Source organism: Sinohyriopsis cumingii, unplaced genomic scaffold (assembly GCF_028554795.1).
Source record: "Sinohyriopsis cumingii isolate HCF-2022 unplaced genomic scaffold, ASM2855479v2 utg000036l, whole genome shotgun sequence".
NCBI lineage: Eukaryota > Metazoa > Mollusca > Bivalvia > Unionida > Unionidae > Sinohyriopsis > Sinohyriopsis cumingii.
This window is the reverse complement of record NW_028315863.1, coordinates 1524871-1541904: the sequence shown is the minus strand read 5'-3', so window position 1 is coordinate 1541904 and position 17034 is coordinate 1524871. Positions and strand designations below refer to the sequence as shown.

Here is a 17034-nt window from a genome sequence, read left to right as displayed (position 1 = left end):
CATGAATGATACATGCTATATAGATTTGTTTTTATTCCATTAATGATACATGTTATATAGCTTTGTTTTTATTCCATTAATGATACATGTTATATAGATTTGTTTTTATTCCAAAAGATATTACAGATTTATTCATATGTAGGACATGGTTATAATTTGACATACACTTTACAGATCAAATATCTTTTATTAATGTCATCAGTGTTTAAGTCAAAGGTCATGATAAATAGTATTGTATCCTATAAACTTGTTATCTCAAGTTAGCTGTGTTACCAAATTTGGTTTCTCAAACATAACAAATAGTTGTCGTACCTGATTTGCTTAGTTCCTGTATTACACTAATAATGACGAATATTCAATTTTATTTACAATTTAACCAAATACAAAACCTAGTCATATTGTAAGATTTAATGACAACCAATTTTCAGTGCTGCCATTCATGCAAGAAGAGTAGAGATGACAATATTTTGAGATCGCTATAGCAGCATGTGGGTGGTAAGATAAGCACAGTGTTTAAAATGTAATGCTAAAGTTTTATAAAGTAAAACAGCCATTTTTAAGATCTATGTCTTGCTACAGTGTTTTAATGACAGCCCTATTTTAATCACTACTAGCTATGTACTGATACAATGCTTTAATAAAAATACCATCCTTTAGAACTATTTATATATATTAGTATAATGCTGTAATGCAGACAACATTCTTTTAGAACTAAATATGTACTGCTAGAGTGTTTTAGTGAAAATACAACTTTATTAGAACTAGCTAAAACCCATTTGTCAATACAACCTTCTATTAACTGGGTATAGCTTTATAAAGATTTTCAGGTTTACCCACAGGGCAACCCTTTTGAAGATTCTATCAGCATTATTTATTACAGAAACATTGCATGAAAGGTGTAGTTAACAAAACATATATGTCTGGTTGACCAGCTGTTCTGGAAAATAGTTGCTTTTACAAGATCTATTAAATTATGGTACATTGCATCATTATCATTTTCATTTATGCCTACCAAGATATAACGAAATGTGTTTAGTGGACAATCATGTTACAATAACAGCATGCAGTTAAGAGATATATTGAGATGTTTTTAGTGGACAATCATGTTACAAAAACAGCATGCCTTTAAGAGATATGAGATGTGTGTTACGGACAATCATTTTACAAAATAACAACGTGCCTTTAAGGGATATAACGAGATGTGTGTTATGGACAATCATGTTACAATAACAGCATGCCTTTAAGAGATATAACGAGATGTGTGTTATGGACAATCATGTTACAATAGCAGCATAATAAGCGGAAAATTAAACTTTTTTCAAACATTAATATAAATTAAAACAGAAAAAAGTTTTAATAATAAAATATCATTGGCATGCCCATTTTCGCTCTTATGCCAATTTGTCAGAGATGGATGTTTGGCAAGGCTGCTAATTAGGGAATTTGATTTGCACTTTATATCGCAGGGCCATTAAAAAATACTTTTGCCTAAAATTCTCTCTCGAGCCGGATATAATTGTACGCCGGGCCTGATGTGCCCCGCGGGCCTTGAGTTTGACACATGTGCTTTAAGAGATATAACGAGATATGTTTTATGGACAATCATGTTTCAATAACAGCATGCCTTTAAGAGAAGTATTAATGACATTTTCAAGATGGTCACTATACTGGAGGCCTGATTTGCATCATGTTTACTTAGGAGCAACTAAGTGTCATATGAAATGCCGAATGAAATCGCTATATCACTATGACTATCCATTCAGGAAACAAATATGTGAGATCTTTTAAGCTGTCCAGTTTGACATCGTTTCCATTTAGGATCAAATAGACCCTATAGCATATCTTTAGCTCGAACATCGTGTGGTTCGTTGCGAGAAGTAGGCATAAGATTTATACTATAGCTACCATACTGGGCATAGTGTACTTCATGCCGGCGTTATTTCCAGCCATCATGAATGCAATATTGTATGTCAGATTGGCATCATTTTCAGCTATAATACAGGCCATATTCTATGTCAGATTGGCATAATTTGAAGCAAAACTGCTGGCCATCTTGTGTGTCAGATTAGCATAGTTCCAATTAATATCAGGAAGACAAGGTAAGTTGTGCATGTGTGATTTGGATTTTTAACATAGCTTTTTAAAACAAATCAGTCATATGTGTCAGTCTATAGTAATCTCTAACATTGGGGCATGATAGAGATATATGACATCATATCCCACCCAGTAACATTATTCTGAATCGACCCATCCTAATGCTAACCTCTTAATGTTGAGCACCAAAACAGGCAGCTTTTAGTACCATTTTATAATTCTTTGGTATGACTTGGCCGAGGTTCGAACCCATGACCTCCTGCATCCAAAGTGGACACTCTAACCATAAAGGCCACTGGAGAGGTGACATGATCAATCTTTTGGTGGAAACCTCATGTAGTTACACCTTCCATTTCGGTGAAGTAGCAATGAAATTGATTTGGTGTCCTTGTTCTGATTGACACAAGTTTCATTATGGCCAGATACATATAATTGTCTAAACCCTTGTCAATATCAACATCAGTTCACGGAATAGTAGCAAAAACATGACTTTCAAGATAGATGTCATGGTGGCCATATTAAGTCAGTACTATTTTAATTTAGACATCAATCAATCAATCAATCAATCAATCAATCAATCCTCACTGCGCCGTCTTGTGCTTGAGGCGACAGCAACGGAGCACCATTTTGGTCTGTCGGCTGCTGTTATGGGGGCGGTCTGCAGGGTGAGGCCTCTAGTCTTGTGTTCTGGCTCCACGGTTCAGAGCCAGGTCTCTTTTGGTCTGCCATGGTTCCTTTGTAATGAGTCGGGGGCATTCTGCAGACGTGGCCGAGCCATCTCCATCGACGTGTTGCAATGGTCTCAGCGATGGTGCTAGCGCCCGCTCTGTGCCGGAGTTCCTCGTTCGAGATCATGTTTGGCCAAAAGATCCTCATGATCTGTCGCAGGCACTTGGTCTGGAAGACTTCGAGCTTACGTTCTATATTGGCAGTGATCTTCCAACACTCTGACCTGTACAAAAGGACGCTCAGCACGTTGCTCTTGAAGATACGGATCTTCGTGTTGGCGCTGAGGTTTGTTGTCCTCCAGTTGGACTTCAGCATTGCAAAGGCCTGGTTGGCCTTGCTGATTCTTGTGGTGACTTCCCTTGTGCACTCTCCATCCGTGGCGACCTTGCTGCCCAGGTACATGAATTTTTCTACTTCTTGCAGAGGCTGGTCGTTGATGGTGATAAGCATATTAATGAAAATTACATATTGATAAGACCATCAATTCATACTAAGTAGGAATACGAATAATTTGAAGATCATATGTCAGATGCCTTTTGTATACAGGACTGTTATACTGCCTACATAGACACCTTTTATATACAGGACTGTTATACTGCCTACATAGACACCTTTTGTATACAGAACTGTTATACTGCCTACATAGACACCTTTTGTATACAGAACTGTTCTACACTTTACATAGACACCATTTTTATACACGACTGTTATACTGCCTACATAGGCACATTTTGGTATACAGGAATGTCACACTGCCTACATAGACACTTTTTGTATACAGGACTGTTATACTGCCTACATAGATGCCTTTCTTAGACAGGAATGTTATACACTCTACATAGACACCTTTTTATACACGACTGCTATACTGCCTGCATAGACACATTTTGGTATACAGGATTGTTATACTGCCTAAATAGACACCATTTTTATACAGGACTGTTATATTGCATACATCTACACCTTTAGTATACTGTATTGTTTTACTGATTACATAGACACCTTTTGGTATACAGGATTGTTATAGTGCCTACATAGACACATTTTATATACAGGACTGTTATACTGTCTACATAGATTCCTTTTGTATACACGACTGTTATACTGCCTACATAGACACCTTTTGTATACAGGAACGTTATACAGCCTACATACACAGGACTGTTATAATGCATACATAAACACCTTTTGTATACACGACTGTATTACAGTCTACATATTCACCTTTTATATACACGACTGTTATACACCATACATATACACCTTTTTTACACAGGACTGTTATACAGCCTACATAGAGACTTTTGTACACAAGAATGTTATGCTTCCTACATAGACACCGTTTGTACACAGGACTGTTATGCTGCCTACATAAACACCTTTTGTATACATGACTGCTATGCTGCCTACATATACACGTTTTGTATACAGGACTGTTATACAGCCGACATAGACACCTTTTGTACACAGGACTGTTATACAGCCGACATAGACACCTTTTGTACACATGACTGTTATACAACATACATAGACACCTTTTGTACACATGACTGTTATGCTCCCTACATAGACACCTTTTTCATACATGATTGCTATACTGCCATGGTTTGATCACAGGAATAACCATTAAGACTCCATTGAAATCCACAATGTCAGTATAGCGCCATTGAAATGTCGATACAGTTCACTTATATATGGTCCATTTGAAGGTTGTATTGTTATAGGTTGATGGGATATCAAAAATGTGCATTCTGCCTACATGGATGGCTCACATGAATGCATGTAATTATTTGCATTCCACTGAAGTACCCATACACTGTAAAAACAACGCTTCCATTTTAAAGGCTGGTTTAAACTGCTTTCAGTATGGCTAATACTAACCTCTGTCCTTCACCTTATCCTCTAAATCAACAGGGTAACATTTCATCCATTGTGAGAAGTCTGTGTAGAAATCTGCATTGGTCCACAAGTGATTCATCCAGTATAAGGAGGCTCTCCAGAAATCTGAATTAGTCCACAAATAATTCAGCTGTGAATTTGATCAGAAATCTGAATTAGTCTACAAGTAATGCAACCATAAGTCTGATCAGAAATCTTAATTATTCTACAAGTAATTCAACTGTAAGTCTGATCAGAAATCTGAATTAGTCTACAAGTAATTCAACTATTTTGAAATGTTCAGAATTGTGTATCAGTCCACAAATAATTCAACTGCAGAAGTCTGTTCAGAAATGTGTAACGCTCTTCTCATTGTGAGCTTAATACCATTTTTCTTAAGGTCATGATAGGCTCTACACTGTGGCCAGTATATCCGGGGGATGAAAAACCCAGGAAAAACCACCAGAAGAATCAACAACTCATAAGAAGTTACTTGCAAGCTTTTTCACATTCCCATGGTGGCTGAACCTCAGAATTTAAGCCATGCAGACAGATTAGACAACAGTGATATGTAAGAGCAAGTGCCTTTGACAACTCAACCATCAGGAGCCCCTCGGAAGTCAGTTTCAGTCCACATGTAATTCATCTGTAAGAAGTCTGTTAAGAAATCTGTACCAGTCTACAAGTAATTCAGCTCAACGGTTTTATCTATCCTACAATGTAATAACAAAAGGGATCATATTATCTTGATGTTGTGTTGCATGACTGTGCTGAATTTATTTTGCATAATAGCACATAAACTATTTTTAACTTGGAGTCATAGAATTTTTAAAACTATATCATTTAAAAAGTAATTACCCTGAACATATTTTCGTACCACTAAAGCAACTTTTTAATTTCTACATGCTTTTGCACTTTTGTTCATGAAAGCTGTGTTAACTCATTTGAGTACAAACCAACTTTGTAGGTCTATTCAGCAATTTGATTAAGTCTGTTTTTATATTTATATGTAGATGACCTTAATATACTATTAAGCCATATAGAAAATAAATGGTTACATATTTTTGAGTCTTTGGGACTCGAGTTTTTACCACTTTCTTATCCTTTTTCATCCTAAATTATTTATTATAGACACATTTACGTTGGTTTGTTCAATTTCATAATTTTGCAGTGCATTTTAAATGTGTTGTCAATCATCCTTCAGAAGGCTTTCCCTGCACACTGCAACCCCAACACCCAAATCACAGCTTTGTGTTAAAATGTTGATCAGTCTGTTTATGTCCATGTTTTCCTGATCTACGAAAACTGCAGACCAGATAACAGAATTCTGACTTGCTGATCACTCTGTTATTTTTCTTTGGCCACTAATTTTCATGATAAAAGTCCATGCGATGGGCAATGTTCATGTTATTTGTCAAGGGAGGTAATATATTATCAAGAAAATACACATAACAAACTTCCCACACCAAAACTGCCTACCCTTCTGCACATGAGATTCTCACGTGAGATCTAACTCAGGTTAGTCTCATGTGCAATTTAACATGCAAATTAGGTAGAACTCACGTGAGCAAATAGATTCTAATAAGAAAATCACATGTGCAGGAATTGTTAACAAGAGCAATATCTTGCTCACGTGAGCCACACCTCGCTCACATGAGCCACACCTCGCTCACGTGAGCAAGTTCTGCTCACGTGAGCCACACCTCGCTCATGTGAGCAAGATTTTGCTCACGTGAGCAGCATCTTGCTCACATGAGCAGAAACAACAAAAAACAACTATAGTATTTAGTTTTTATTGAATACAAGAATTAAACAGAGTAAGATCAATATTCAAATCTAGTAATCATAAGCATATAATTCGAGTTCAATTAGTGATCTTTTAATAAGGTAAGACAACTAGAATATGTATGTATGTATGTATGAATGAATGTACCTGTTATATTAATACATCACATTTATTCTAAACACTTTAAGGTCATAATGAAAGATACTGCTGGAAATTTGCTTCACATGAAGACCATTCTTCACTGTTCCAGAAAATTCGAAGCAAACAAAACGTGTAATTGGCATTCCTGCTTCTGAATTTCATCATTTGCCAGTCTGCAACAATATTTTCACTTGGAGATTGTTCTCTTTGAATCAATGCACTTCCTGTTGACCACTGAATTTAAGTTAGCAGGCTCAGTTTTGAACTGTTGAAAAATGAAACCTGAAATGGAAATGAAAATGTTGGTAGAAGTTTTTTTTCTTCTGATCACAGCATTTGAGACATTATGTAAGGTTGATTTTTTAAGATTCGTTTTACAAGGTAAAGGCAAAATACATAACTGTAGTTTGGATTAGATGGCACTTTATCACACTGTGAAAATAGAAGCCAACTGTTTTCCCAAGGACACACTTACGCAGCCAACCCAGTCTGACAATTCATCCTTTGGACTATGAGTCAAATAGCTCTACCAATAGAATTACCATAGTTAAGTAGCAAACATATAAACTGCACTGTTGATGAGATATCTGCAAGCCATGATGCATATTCCAAATTTGACTACTTCTGGATAAAGATGCCAATGTGTACCCGGGTATTCTCCCATAGATAATAATCTGGGTAATAAAACGAACAATTGGGTACCCGTTAAAAAAAAAGTGTTCACAGGGGCTCATATGGTTGCTTACAGTTTACTTGTCATACGTGTTCTGTATAATAATACAATCCTTTCTCAAGTGACCTATTTAAGAATCAACGCTGATATTTCAAGCCTGACCATCCTAACTTCATGCCTGTCCATGGTTCATGTGCCAATTTTCTCAGGACTTAAAACACTCTTGTTTTCAGATCCTGGTGACATTATCTGGGTCAAATAAAATTAAGCACAATATGAATGTCTGGTTTAACTTGGCTACTGTAACATGCACTTCTTATACCACCATGTTAGGACAAAAAATGAATGAAATGGACAACTATACAGACTGAAATATAAAGATAAAAAAAGTTTGCTACTTAATAACAGTTTTGAAAAAATCAAATAAAAATTAATGCATTTGTAACTTCTGCATGAATTTTACAGCAAACAGTTCCAAGAAAACAGACAGGTTCTTGAATGTGAAACCATTTGCCCTAGATTCATTCTATTATGATACTACACACATAGTAGTCCTGCTTAAATAGAAAATAAATGGCACCAGATATCATTTTTTAAAAAAGAAGAAAAAACAACAACAAAAATAACCCGGGATGTATCAATGTAACTGATGGATGTTATGTAACTGAAAAATGTTAGAGAAAAGAGATTTTGTTAAACTTAAAAACATGTTGCACTGGACCGTCGTTATGGAATGAATCATGGCAGGTTGAGGATAATACAACAATCAACATTTATGGACTTTATGATAATTCGCAAAAGTTACTGTAGACATGTACGCTAGTCGAAATGACTGTTATGCACAAATAATTTATCAATTTCTTTTGTCTGTTCTCATCCATACTACTAATCCACACAAGTTCAGCTGATTTGTGACAAAAATTATAACTGCATATACATTTTTCATACAGTTTTCTGTAATAATGGCATGTAATTTATACTCATTGTGCTCAGATTATGATTTTTGCCACTTATATTAGTAATAATTATGCTTACAGCTCTTTTTGGGGTTGGAACATGTGAACCTACAACAAAGCAGTTCAGCTTCACATTTAATACAATTTCCTTTTGATTGTATACTCTGGTAACCAATCGTTAGGAATGATGGGTACACATTAGAAATTTCCAAAAAACTGACTTCTTGAACAGTCCTCTGGAAGATTTCTCCAAAACTTTTAGGATACATTTTTCCAAAATATGTACATTTGCAATATATAAAGAAATTCAAAATCTGGTTTCCAATTTTTATATTTAAAAAAAAATGTATTGGGGGTCCAATTGTAGAGTCTGAAATGCATATGTTATCATGTCAAAAGATTTGAAGCGTATTATACATACCCTTTACTGGAGTTGGAATTTCCTCTAGCATGGCAATGCAGTTTTGTCTGACTTCTTCCTGTTGCTGTCAGTGTTTTGCACTTCTTTCAAATGATTGCTAACTTTGTTGTGTTCATTAAATTTTGTGACCTTCATGAAATTTAATCTGTAAAAAGATAAAAATTAGTATAATTGATCTGTTTATTAATCTACGCAGAACAGAAAGAATGCATTGAAATGAGAAAACGATTTGGTTGGCAAAAGAATCCTAGTCTATAAGTATATATAAGCATTAAGAAAAGCTGTAATCCTTATCCAATTAAATCTCTTTTAAATTTAACAATCAAAATATTTGACAGACAGGGCAAATGTCTTTTAGGAATAAAATCATGAATTAAGCTACTGCATTTGGTTCTCAATCGTGTATGCTTATCTTGATCCACCCAATCAGCAATAAAATAATAAGAAGAACATTTATGTTTGTACATATTGTTTCAATCGGTAACGCAAGTGCTCATCACTGAGGCGCCCGCATTATTATTGGGGGTGGGGGTAAGAGCCAGACATGGTTGCACAGTTGAATTGTGGAAGGCTTAAATATTCGATGATAGTGTGGTGTAGATATCATTTTTAGAAACAGGAGGTTGAATTATCATCTTTAAGTACAATCTGAAACAAACCCTTGGCTCAATTTTAACCGACCATGCGAATTTATGCTTATGCTTATAATGTCGATGATTCAGGCTATCCACTTTGATCATTCTATATGCGAAATTTGTAAAAATAAATGAGAAAAAGTGACTTACCTCTTTCTCGGCAAAGAACCAGTCTTTCATAATCCTTGAATTTTCCCTAACAGCACGTCGACGTCTTCTGTTTCGTACTGGACATTAACATCAGTACCGACGTGGACATCTTTAGGTGTTGGTGTTGGTTTCTATATTTTAATAATGTCCACACTCTTGCTGTCAGAATGTTTTAAGAGCAAACATGTTGCAGGAGAATATTAAATAACTTTCTTCATAAACAGCGTGGCCCTTTCTAAGAGAACATGGCCCGCGCGTAAATTTCTGTCTGTTCGGTTTAAAAGTGCTATTCTACATGTACACTGTAGGTCAACATCCAGCATCTGTTGAGTTTATCTGAGGCGCTATAAAGGGTAAATTATTAGTAAACACGTTGTTGTACGCATAGGGGCTTGTATCATTGATTACAATATAAAAGTCAGTCATACATTTAGTATAAAAATAATACTTTTATTATTTTATACTACTGTATGACTGACATTTAAATTGTAAGCAACGATGCGAGCCCTTCTGGTTTTACACTCCTTTGTACACATGTACGCGGGTATTTCTTAATGTTATATTTTATATATCAAATAAATGCTATTTTATTATCTGATGTTTCACAAAAACTGAGCTATACGTGAATTCATATCATTAATAAGTTAATTAATATAGACCAAGTTAATTTTGATGTTTTTACAGTAGCTTGTGCCGAGCCATGCCCCATAGGACACTCTAATGGTTCTAACAAGCCGATTCTTCCACCGTGTACTCTTATAACCTGGGTCACAGAAAAGTTAACGGAAACGTCAGTGATTTGTTTTGTGATTATTTCAATAGGAAATTTCTTTTATAAAATTTGAAATGACACGATCAGAACATTTAAAAGGCTGCAAATAAGCAAAATTTTCCATTGCCAAGAATATACACATGTAAAACGGTGCGAAACAGCTACACAAACAAACACGACTGGATTAGGCAGTTTCTTACGGATTTATTAAATTTTATGTACAGTACATTTTTTTTTTATAATGGTAATGTACATATGCATAGGAAACGGGGTTGAGGTGAAACCTCGATAATAATTTGTCTAATACGTAACCTGTTCGACTGTTCAGTTGGCGTTTGAATTTTGGCGGACACTAGACAAAATGTTTAATGTTACCCCGCGTATTTCTTTGATGCCAGACATTCAACGTCGGTGGACAATGTTTTATTAAACACATTAATATTATTAATCCTTTATGGTTTCTGCGTGGATTAAACATAGGCCGTTTAATAGAATATGGGGAGGGGGGCGTCAAGCGTATGTACGCGGGGGGGGGGTGCGTAAAAAAGTATGCATGCATGGGGGGGGTCAAGCTTTGCCAGATTTTTGCGTAGGTACTAAATGGATTACCCCTAAGCGAATTACACAATTCAGTAAGTATAAGATTGTATTGACTATTTGTGCGAATGTTAGGCATGGAAGAAAACGACGTAGTTTATGTAATTCTCCAATTTTTCTGGAAAATGACTTGAGAGTTTATTAGGCCAAAAGGACTGTGCATCAGTGTTTATTTTTTTTCCAGATATGTGGCTATGTATTTGTTTTACAATTTTATAGTGGGGTTTTAGAAGTTTGTGAATAAAGGAGTTGCATCATATGTTTATGGAACATAGGATTCATTTTAGGGCAAAAGTTTTATTTCCTTTTTATATTTGTAAACTGTGTATTTTGGGGAGAGAAACATTTCACCTTTTTACGGATTACTTTATTAAACATTAACCACGATCAGTATGCAAGTTATTAACTCTATTCTTTGACAGCTGTTAAAGTTTAATGGGTAGTCTGGTTATACGAGACCTTAATTCTGAATTGTTTCGTTTTATGAACAGTGAAATGAACCTTAATATGTTCAAATACAAGGAGCCTGTTGGGTCAAAATAAGATTAAAACTAAGTGTGAGAAAATAAGTTGAAAATGTTTTAAAATTTAAAAAATACAACAAAGCAACATGAACAAGTGCAAAATAGAAATGATGTCTATTTGACAATAATGGAGATGCTTGACATTCAACATTTACACAAAATATTTAAGTCCAAATTGCTCATGTGATAACTCACATGAGAAAATCCAACTTTGAATAAATTTGAAATAAGTGTTTAATCAGAATCAAAGTCCAAGTTTCTCACGTGATAACTCACGTGAGAAATTAGGACTCTGCCTTATTTTCAAACATGGTTGTATGTAATGGAGAAAGAAAATTTTCTAAGTTCTACTTTCTCATGTGAAAATTTAGATTCTCACGTGAGCAAAATCTGCTCACGTGAGAATCAGGTTAGTTTTTCCTTGGCTCACAAGATCTAACAAACTGCACACATGAGCCTGCAAAATCTACCCAATTTGCATACATTTCTAACAAGGTTCTCATGTGCAGCTTATGAGCAGCTCATGTGAACTGGTGAGATTTTTCTGTACGGGTTGCAAGACCTATTTCAGAGAAGCCATTCTGGAACTTGCTATTCAATCGCCGTATCAATGTTTACAACCTGATAAACAGCCGAACAGCCAAACATCTACCTATAAATATGTTTATATTCCAGTTATCATACCTACATGACATTATTGTATAATACCCAATTCATTACAAAGGTCAATATATTAGCACTATCACAAAATCACAAACTTAATGTCTTACATGGTTTGATATTGAAGACTAAAACGATTCGTAACATGCTTCACAAGTTTGCATGTTGAGAATAAATATTGAGGAAAATAATCGCTGGAAAAATCCATGCTACACAGCATTTCTATGGATATCCCACTTCATTTTTCCCAGGTACTAAATAATACCAATAGAAAATGATCTGGTAAAAAAAATCATGTTAGGAAATGGCAAGATTTTCTAGATGACTGCCAATTGTGTTCAAACTGCCTGCAAGATGGGTGTCATTTTCAATTATGACCAACCAGATAAAATAACAAGTCTTCAGGAGAAAACTCCATGTAGATAACTTTCCATTTATGTGCATAAGTGATTACAACATTTTAAGATGGCTGCTATACAGGTTATCATATTGGCACCTTTCTCATTGAGGCCCAACCAGTCATAATATGTCCTTGAGTTAAACTTTCTTGTTGATATGACAATTGAACTAGGAGTCATAGTGATAATATGCTCTTTAATATCAACATCAAGGCAGTCATATCTAAGGTCAGATTGGCAATATTTTAATTTAGGACCAAATATACAACATAAGCAGTCTTCTGGTGAAAGCCTTATTTCAATATGACTTTCCATTTGTGAACAGCAATAACAAGATATTCAAGATGGCAGCCATATCGTATGTCAGATATGTACCATTTTCAATTAGAATCAAACCAAACTTCTGTATAAAACATTATATAACAACTGTCATGGATGACAAGCCTATATTAAAGTACAAGTTATTCTGGTCTGTAAGCAATATAGATAAAAGATCGTACATGTACATCTTAAAGCTTTATATCACTCATTCTTTCTATAACAGACAGTTTTGCAATTAAGTTTTTAATCAGCATATATCTTAGCCTGTAAAGCAACTGCAATGGAATGACAATTGCCTTTTAAAAGACACAAAAACAATAATTTTAACAAATTCATTTATTTGTCCAAAAACTTAAGGAATTATTCAACATACACCATGTCCAATAAATATTTTACTCCATTAGTTCAGAAAATGAAAAGAAAATTCATGCACAATATTTACAGAAGAAATGCAGTTCTCTGCCAGCTATTTATACACCGTGTTTTATTCTAAATACTTTATTTTACTTCTAATATAATTACCACTAATCAACTTGCCATTTAATATTTGTGAGAAGGTGTATGGTCTGGAATTTAAGAAAGTTTATTCCTAGCTTGTAAATAGCATAGATTAGAAAGTCACAGCCACCCCACCCCCCTTTCCCATTGCAGTATTCAATCTGAAAAACTCATTCATATTATCCCATACAAATGCAGTAACCTATAATTATTTCAAATCTAGATAAGAAATATAGCAAGCGGTAGCAAGCAATTTTGTTGGCAAATGAACAACAGAAGTAGAGACATGCAATACTCTCATTCGATCATATGGTCTGGAGAGAAAAAAATTGATAAACCAGTTCTTCATCTTTGAATAAAGCTCTGAATCATTCCTAAGTTGATAACCAACAAACCCAAATAAAATATCACTCTAAGTTGCAAGACATCCCTTTGTTGTATTTTCAACCATGTTAATATTAAAAAGCATATCCTTTTAACTGCAGAACTTAGAATGTTGATTTATATATACTTCCAGCAACTCAGAAATGATGATTTACTACTATAAAAATTGACTACTCAATTTAATAAAAGATACAATCAAGGTACTTAACACTTCCTAAAGAACACTATCTGTTCCCTCTGAATCCCACATGAACATCAAAATGAGAAATGATGATTTACTAGTATAACAATGTAAGCACAATATGAATGGTATCAATCACTGTACAGTAACCATCATTAATGCGCAGAACAAGCTGCTATTGGTATCTGTTATGAGTCTATGCTCTTAAAATAAGTAACAGGAAAGAGTGAAGACAGCAAGCTTTGTAAAATTTAACAAATAATATTATTCCAGGTTCGAATTCAGTATAAATTCCAGTGAATGTCTTCATCCAAGAATTTTATCAGACAACTTTTGTGTTTCCAGAGAAAACAATCACTTAAATTTAATAATTTAAATAAAATAAAATTCAGCCCAACTTAAAGTACTAGATGTTAAAGCATGACTGGTAAATTCCTCACAGTCACAAGATAATATAGTACACTGTTTGATTTCAGGTCACAATTAACATTTTCTAAAAAGAACCATTACCTAATGGAAAAAACTTTCTATAATGATCTAATGAGCCTTGTTTATTTGCAACACAACAGCCTACACAATTCATTTAGGAATCTTTAAAACCCTGACAGTGATCAACATAATGACAAATTCTTGTTTACCTGAATAATACTCCTAATAATAAGCTCGTAGAGCTATTATTAGTTGTTTGAATAAATTAAATTAAAAAAAATAAAAAAGTCACTCAGGTCATGCAGAAACAAACTCAGTTTTGGACAAGGTCAAGTCCAGCAAACAATGTTACATTACAACAACATGTAATGAAATTTCAAAAAAATTAAAACTAATTGACAAACAATTAAATAATATATATATATATATATATATATATATATATATATATATATATATATATATATATATATATATATATATATATATATATATATATATATATATATATATATATATATAAATAACAGTATCAAGCATTATAACCATTATTAATATTCAGAACAAGCTGGTATTTGTTATTGAGCACTGCAACCATTATTAATGCAGAACAAGCTGGTATTTGGTATTGAGCATTGCAACCATTATTAATGCAGAACAAGCTTGTATTTGGTATTGAGCATCACAACCATTAATAATGTTCAGAGCAAGATGGTATTTGGTGTCAAGCATTATAACCATTATTAATGCTCAATACAAGCTGGTAGTTGTTATTGAGCATTGCAACCATTATTAATGCAGAACAAGCTTGTATTTGGTATTGAGCATTGCAACCATTAATAATGCTCAGAACAAGATGGTATTTGGTGTCAAGCATTATAACCATTATTAATGCTCAATACAAGCTGGTATTTGTTATTGAGCATTGCAACCATTATTAATGCAGAACAAACTGGTATTCGGTATTGAGCATTATTAATGCTCAGAACAAGATGTTATTTTGTACCTAGCATTATAGCCATTATTAATGCTAAGTACAAGCTGTTATTTGTCAAATATCAATTTTATAAAAGTCTTATTGCACTACTGATCAATGTAAATGTTAAAAAACAAAGACAAAAACGTGTTGATAGGTTTCGATCAGTTGAATTAAGATGACAGTGTGAAAACACCATGAATGTTTTTCCCACATGTAATGAATGGAGTCATTTGATTGGTCATATTAAGCGATCATAGTCTCTGCATTAGGATAGAAAATGTAATAAGGCTAGGATTTTCTAATGTAACCAATTGTATACATCCCTCAGTCTGATGATGTAGGACCACACTTAGAGTATCTGTCTGGTCTGGGTGTACAAACATCAATCAATTTAGTCTCAGAAGTCATCAGCCTAAAGAAACAAGACCACATGTAGGACAGGTGGATGATCCAGATGTATAGGCTTCATTTAGTGTGATCACAGAAATCTCCAATGTAATGATACAAGACCAAATTTAAGGCAAGTGTAAAGTCCAGATGTACACATCCCAATTAGTGTGATCACGGAAGTCTTTAGTTTATTATGATACAGAACATTGTCTAAAACAATTGTTTTGTACACACCCCAATCAGTGTGGTAACAAAAGAAGTACCAATGCAATAAAAAATGAGGTAAAACAGTGTAATGTAAATCAACCACTTTGAGGTAATACATCCAAAGTATGGTAATGCAACCAAAGTGAAGTAATACAACCAGAGTGAGGTAGTACAACCACAGAGGTTACACAACCATAGTGAGGTAATGCAAACAATGTGACGTAATACAACCAGAGTGAGGTAGTACAACCACAGAGGTTACACAACCATAGTGAGGTAATGCAACCAATGTGATGTAATACAACCAGAGTGAGGTAGTACAACCACAGAGGTTACACGACCATAGTGAGGTAATGCAACCAATGTGATGTAATACAACCAGAGTGAGGTAGTACAACCAGAGGTTACACGACCATAGTGAGGTAATGCAACCAATGTGACATAATACAACCAGAGTGAGGTAGTACAACCACAGAGGTTACACAACCATAGTGAGGTAATGCAACCAATGTGACGTAATACAACCAGAGTGAGGTAGTACAACCAGAGGTTACACGACCATAGTGAGGTAATGCAACCAATGTGACGTAATACAACCAAACTGAAGTAACACAACCAAAAGCAGTTTTCATTTAACTGTTTTGATATCTAACATATTGCTGTATATAATATTATACATTAGAAATACTCTCACAGATTATATTATGCCATAACATGACTTCCCAAGATAACTCAATACTGTACTTGGTACTACAATAAATAATGTTACACTTTATAAATACTCTCACAGTTTTAGCATTGATAAAACCATTTGATGGCTCTATGTGACATCTATGTACTATGCAAGGCACTAGTGTATATCATGTTATACTTCGTAAAACTTTCACAATTTTAGCATTTAGCAATAAAACACTAATAGTTTAGTTTATTAGAATCCCTCTAAACAAATTAGAGAGAGCCATACAAATCTGATTTATTAGAGCCAATCTTAATCAAGTGTCAGAACAATTACATTTTAGTTAATTAGAGTCCCATCTTAATTAACATTGCAAATCACTAACAATTAAGTTAATTATAGTCCGTCTCAATCAAGAAGGCAGATCAGTAATAGTTTAGTTAATTAGAATCTCTCTCAGTCAAGCTGAGAGGGGCCCCCAAGTGGCCAAGTGGTCTAAAGTGCTCTCCATTACGGATCACTGCCATCTCATCTCTGTCTGTATGGGTTTTAGTC

At 34.4% G+C, this 17034-nt stretch overlaps 1 long non-coding RNA gene across 1 annotated transcript; it reads right to left on the bottom strand.

The window, feature by feature from the left end:
* Positions 1–6167: 6167 nt before the first annotated feature.
* LOC149775018 (uncharacterized) lies at positions 6168–10019 on the bottom strand. The gene is made up of 3 exons (XR_016416650.1): positions 9464–10019; positions 8679–8823; positions 6168–6910 (listed from the first exon to the last, which is right to left on the bottom strand). It is a non-coding gene; the product is annotated as an uncharacterized LOC149775018 (long non-coding RNA).
* Positions 10020–17034: the final 7015 nt, after the last annotated feature.